The sequence below is a fragment of the Diplotaxodon limnothrissa genome, linkage group LG2 (genome assembly GCF_057381915.1).
Source record: "Diplotaxodon limnothrissa isolate DT_005_m linkage group LG2, D_limnothrissa_male_GT1.1, whole genome shotgun sequence".
Lineage (NCBI taxonomy): Eukaryota > Metazoa > Chordata > Actinopteri > Cichliformes > Cichlidae > Diplotaxodon > Diplotaxodon limnothrissa.
Window position 1 is genome coordinate 13,051,920 of NC_140597.1, and position 6,160 is coordinate 13,058,079.

Sequence of the window (6,160 nt, forward strand, 5' to 3'; positions counted from 1 at the left end):
CTATGGTTAAGAGACATTTTTGGTGGGCCACTCTGGACAAAGATGTTCGGGAATATGTGGCTGCGTGCCCTGTGTGTGCCAGGTGTAAGTCGCGTACTCACCGTCCTGCTGGGCTGTTGCAGCCGTTATCTACGCCTCATCGCCCTTGGTCCCACATCGCCCTGGATTTTGTTACGGGACTCCCGGTTTCGGCTGGGAAGACCACTATTCTCTCGGTCGTGGATCGGTTTTCTAAGGCTGCTCATTTCGTCGCTTTGGAGAAGTTGCCCACTGCGGCTGAGACGTCTACGTTGTTGTTGGACCATGTTTTTCGGCTTCATGGCATTCCTGTGGAAATAGTTTCGGACAGGGGTCCGCAGTTCTCGTCCCAAGTTTGGGGTTCTTTTTGCGCTGCTTTGGGGGCCAGGCCTTGTCTGAGCTCTGGTTACCATCCTCAGACGAACGGCCAGACGGAACGTTTAAATCAGGAGCTTGAGGCCGCGCTCCGCTGTGTGACCTGTCATAACCCTGCGACTTGGGCCTCGTATCTGCCGTGGGTGGAATATGCCCACAACTCCTTGGTTTCGTCTGCTACTGGGTTGTCACCGTTCAAGGCCTCTTTGGGTTATCAGCCGCCCCTGTTTCCGGAGGAGGAGGCTGATCTTGCTGTCCCCTCGGTCCAGCATCATCTACAGCGCTGCCGTCGGGTCTGGTCTCGTACGCGGGAGGCGCTGTTGCGAGCTGTGGCTCGCCAACGTAGCTGTGCCGACCGTCGCCGGTCTCCTGCGCCTGTTTACTCACCGGGACAGAAGGTGTGGCTCGCCGCGAAAGACATCCCTCTCAGGGCATCCTCCCGCAAGTTGTCTCCTCGTTACATCGGCCCCTATTCTGTGGACAGGGTCCTCAGCCCTACGGCTGTCAAGCTCCGTTTGCCTGCTGCCTTGCGGGTTCACCCGGTCTTTCACGTTTCTCAGGTGAAGCCGGTGGTGTCTAGTCGTCTGTGCCCGCCTCCGGTGCCCCCGCCTCCCGCCCAGCTCATTGACGGGCACCCTGCGTTTTCTGTCCGGCGCATTCTGGATGTGCGGCGGCGGGGTAGGGGGCTGCAGTTTTTGGTGGACTGGGAGGGTTATGGGCCGGAGGAGCGTTCTTGGGTTCCTCGTTCTTTGATGCTTGACTCTGTGATGGTTTCTGATTTTCTTAGGTCACGTCGTGGGGCGGGTGCTGGTCGGCCGCCGGGTGGCGTCCCTTGAGGGGGGGTACTGTCATGGTCCGGGTGTGTGCCAGTGTGTCTCCCTCCGAGCCGGCGTCTCCACCCCTGGGAGGGGCCTCAGTGTTTTTGCTGATCGCTTACATCTGTGGGTAATTAGCCGGGGACTCATAAGGCCAGCGTTCTCAATCTCTCTTCGCCAGATTCTCTGCTAAACATCAGTCAGTGCAGACCACCACCATAAATTCCCTACGTGTTTTTTTGAATCACCTTGCCTCACTGTATGTTTGTTTTTTGTGCGCCTCCCTTTTCAGCTACACCTAACTGTCAACCCCTGGCGAAGAGCTTCTACTTGGATGCTGGACCTTCTGGCAGTCCCTCAGGCTATTACCAAAATTACCTACCTGCCTCTCTGCCTCCACGCCAGGAGTTTTTGGATTTACACACCCGGACTACTCACCCCTCTATGTCATCTCCGACCTCCGTTGGCAAGTACGCAGTACGAAGGAGGATTCTGAGCCAAACAACATATTCATATGCCTCCTTATCTATGTTTGAACATCTGCATTCTGTTACAGTGACCCCGACCTTTTCCTGGACCCTTTGTGACTTGCTTTCCAGTCCAATCCCCGGAATAGCTGTCCTCTCTGACCCGGACCAGATCGTTATTTAGTTTAACGTCTACGCTCACCTTTTGTTTATGAATATTTTGTGTAAACATTAAACATTATTCTTAAAATATACTTACGAGCTGTTCGGCGTCTTGCGTTTGAGTCCTGTCACTCGTCTGAAACGGTCTCGGCCGTAACAAGAAGGGGATGCAAAATTAATCTGATGCCTTTAAATTTTACATCAGCTGGAAGTTTTTAGACTTTTTAATGCATATGTGTAGCCAGTAAAGTCAGGCATACCGTGAAAGTCAAATCTCTTTTTAACCAGTCTCATACAAAATTAACATTATGTGGCCAGATAGACGTCAAGACAGTGACATGCAGCCAGGAGGAGGCCGTGACAATCAGAACAATGTCCATGAAGTAACTTCTAACAACAACGTACATCTCTCTGTGTAACTGCTTATTGAAGCTACGAGAGAGAAATATTCAAACCCAGCACCACGTTTCTCGTCTCCACCATCCACATAGAACTGTTGTATCAGACATGTCTTGTCAATCACTTTTAATTTGTTTCACCAAGATTCAGCCAGTCACATGTGCTGTCTCTGGAAACCAGTAGAATTTGAAATGCAGGTGATAAAGTTTCAGATATTTGAATTTGTAATGAAGTCCATACCGAAGGTCCAACTTGACTTGACAAATGTAGGAAAGCAGCAAAATCAGAAATATATACATTTTTTTAGTATAAATCAGATAGCAAGATATGTAAAGAACCACAATATTAAACACATTTGTTAAAGCAATACTTGGCTACTAAATACAACTAAATTCTGTGACTGCTGGGTGAGTAGTACATGCTAATGTGAATCTGGTTTAAAATGACACACGGTAACTACACTGAAAGCATCCTTGTGACTCCTTTGGTCACTGGTAGGTTGCAGCAGGTATAGAAAGTACTGACTTTTCTGCAACCACTCACCAACTACGCAAACCGGAAACTGTTCATTGGCAAGGCAAAAATTGTGTTTTTGTTTTTGTTTTGTTTTTTAAATCTGTTGATTGCAGGTGTAAGGTGCAAACTGTTTTCAGATTGTTTCACACTTTCTGAAGTTCCACTGCTGCTTGGGAGAGTAAACGCTAAGCACTTGCAAACTATGGGTGCCTACAGCAAACTGCTAGCAATATGAGCAATCGCCAGGAGGTTTTTAGTGCAGCATTATCTTTGAGGCCAGTTTCACCTCGCACGAGTCAACAACCTCGCCACTTGGCCTTAGAAGATATGCATTTCCATGCATCTGGAGACTGCAACGATGTCGTCCACTGATGTCTGTGTGACTGGGGACATAGTGTGTTAGCATGACAATACCTGCAAGTCAGTGTGAACCAGTGAAGACGAATGTATGGAAGAGGAGTTTGGTTTTTTTTTCAGTGGTCCTCTTCTGTACTAATAGGATGTTACTGGGTTGTAGAGTCAGGGTTTAGTCACATCATTTCTACTAAAGTACAGCAAAGTATAACCCCACGATAATGATGGATGCAAAGATTCAAAGTCCTTCTCTGGGTCCCTCGACCTCCTACGGGAGTTATAAGGTCACATCAAGAAAAAAAAAATAGATTCTTGATCATTTAAGAATAAAGTTGAAATTTCAAGATCAAAGTCAAAAATCTGTGTTGAGAAAAACTCAGAAGAGTGAATGTGTACAAAATGAGATGGCTGCTAAAGGACAGATTACACCCGGTGCAATAATGAGGACATCTGTTGTATCACAAGATCAATTCGTTTCATTAAGGTACAGCAGCGCTGGGAGTTTGTCTTTAAAGAACTGTAATCTGCACATTTAGTCTAGAATTACAACTTTATTCTCAAAATGAACAATAATTTTTTTTTCTTAATGTGGCTCTAATACGCCTTCGCACTCAAACAGCACTCTGACATGCAGCGACATGTTGCTAAAAATATGGTCCAAGAAAAAAAAAGATTTATTCCCTTGGAGCAAAATTTCCTGGCAATCAGCTGAGTAATTGTTGAAAAAAACCAACATTGGCATTCATAACTGCATGTCATTAGTATTAAAAATAAAAATCTTAATAACACTTTGGATTTATCCCAACCGGAAAAAGAAGTAATTGCGTCAAATAGCTCCCCTGCAACCAAGAAAGAGACCGAACATGCGGCCCGACCACTGTTTAAACTCCCCTGTTGTTTGTTTTCTGGTGTTAAGAGAAAATTCTCATCTACGAGCCTGAAATTGTTAGATCGACGGAGCATCTCTTCCCCCTGCTCGCTTCGTATAATCATCCTCTGTCACTGATGACTGAGGTGTCATTTAGTCGAGTGTTTTCCAGGGAGATTCCCTGTGGTTAATTCTATCAGTCACACCGTTAGATTTCCCTCTAGCTCTCTTCGCTTTAGAGGAGCCAAAATATTAAAAGGCAGCAGCGAATCAGATTCCATCTCCAGGGGAACAGTTCTGCTGTTTTGCTGTGACCGCTAAACCTTCAACCACCAAATGAATGTTGGAATATTTTAGCCCAAATAGAACCTTTTCTACCTCTCGGTCTTTACGTTTCAAGGCATTTGTCTAACAACTTCTTCTCAAGACACTAATAGGGTAATTAAACACAGCAGCAGAGCGAGCCCCTCCTCACGCACCGAGCCGACCAATCGTTGCTAAAGAAAAAAAAAAAAAAACCCGAACAGACCTTGAGCTGGGAAAATCAGTCTGTCCATATTCTTCCAGTTCAGCGAGCACATTTCACCTGATAAGATACTGTACATCTGTGTGCGCAGCTGTTTCACCACCAGAGGTCTTGGAAGAAGGCCAGACGAGACGCTCCTTTATTCCTATCAGCTCGCCATAAACACCGGGTAGCATTTTCTGCAATCTGCCTCTTAGTTGCTGGCTTGTTGTTTTAACGTTAGCTAACCGAATGGAAATATTTCTGGCAGACAGATTTTGCTTGCATGTCACGTAAATGAGTTTGAAATGCCATTTATCAAAAGATCCGAGTCTCAGTTATTACGTGGTTACGTGAAGCATGGCGGTTTGTTTTGAGACTTTGTAAGATGTGAATGGTGGAGTTTTCCCGGATGTACAAATCTCCTGTTTGTAAAGGACTTGCAGGAACAGCGTGACACTTTGGAAGTACTGTGTTTAATCCACCGTGTTGCTGTGCACAAGAAGAAGACATGAACTTTTTGTCATTTACATATCTCTGACCTCTCCTAGATATGTTTGATTTAGATTTTTATTTTCTGAAAAGAAGTTTCAATTATCAATCAAATTACTGAGAATAAAAAGGACTCTGTGTTTAAAGTTTGGGCAGTAGTTTGTCTGTGAGGACTCCACAGTTAGAGTGGATTGCTGGGGTTGTACTCGGGGATATTCTGTGTCATGTTAACACTCAGATCACTACATCAGTGCTAACAGTGCAGCTGCTGATCAGCCCTGTGATGTAGCTGTTATCTGAGCCCCTGCTATCTGCTGCCAGCTTCCTGACTTTCCTCTTATCTCCCGTCTTTTTCCGTTGCTCCTCCACTCCCTCATTTTTTCCAGATTACTCTGTCGGCTTTTGCCCGCCGTCAGAGAACGAGGCAGTAAATGAGATTAGAGACGGTGGCTGAGGGAAGCCCCGGCCCGAGGCTCCGCGGGTTTTCCAGCCCTTTTTATTGTTCGGGCGACGAAGTGACAAAGTGAGGTTGACATCCAGTCAGTCAGGAACAGAGACAAAAGCAGAACAAGCCTTCCTCTGTCCCTTCGGTCGCTGTACAACATGCATCGGTCATGGTCTTTTGTGAAACGACGATTCGAACAGAATCCAATTTCATGACGCTATTACAAAAAAAAAAAATCTCCTCTTTCGCTGCCCTGAACTCAGCGGATGTCTTCATTTGCCTCCCAAGCAGCAGCACGGCACATACACATTTGTGCTTTCATGAATAAGCGAATACATAAATAACGCAGATAGCATGAATTATTCAAATCCTCCAGCAACGATGTTGGCGGGAGTGGAAGCAAACCAGCTCTGACAAGAGAGTCACACGGGGAAAAGTAATAAAGGTTCAAATAACCTCGGTGGGTCTGCAATCACTTTGGTTTAATGCTAAGATGCTGAGTGTGTTTCTTGGAGCAGACACATGTTTTTATGAGACTGCAGATGACGCTTCTGCTGTCTCATATTAAAGGCGAACTGTGCCGGTTTTTTGTCATCACTTTGACGGTCACGCTGCGTGTTCATCTTTTGTCTGATTGTTTTAGGCAGCCAATAGCGATTTCCCATTTTTCAATGTCTGTCAGATATAAAATGAGGAAAAAATAATGCAGAGATCTTTAGAAGCTATGACTTTATTAATCGTACA

At 45.7% G+C, this 6,160-nt stretch overlaps 1 long non-coding RNA gene across 1 annotated transcript; it reads left to right on the plus strand.

The window, feature by feature from the left end:
- The first annotated feature begins 1,193 nt into the window (after positions 1-1,193).
- LOC146638272 (uncharacterized) lies at positions 1,194-1,869 on the plus strand. Its single transcript, XR_014906614.1, has 3 exons — positions 1,194-1,407; positions 1,501-1,678; positions 1,765-1,869. It is a non-coding gene; the product is annotated as an uncharacterized LOC146638272 (long non-coding RNA).
- The last annotated feature ends 4,291 nt before the right edge of the window (positions 1,870-6,160 follow it).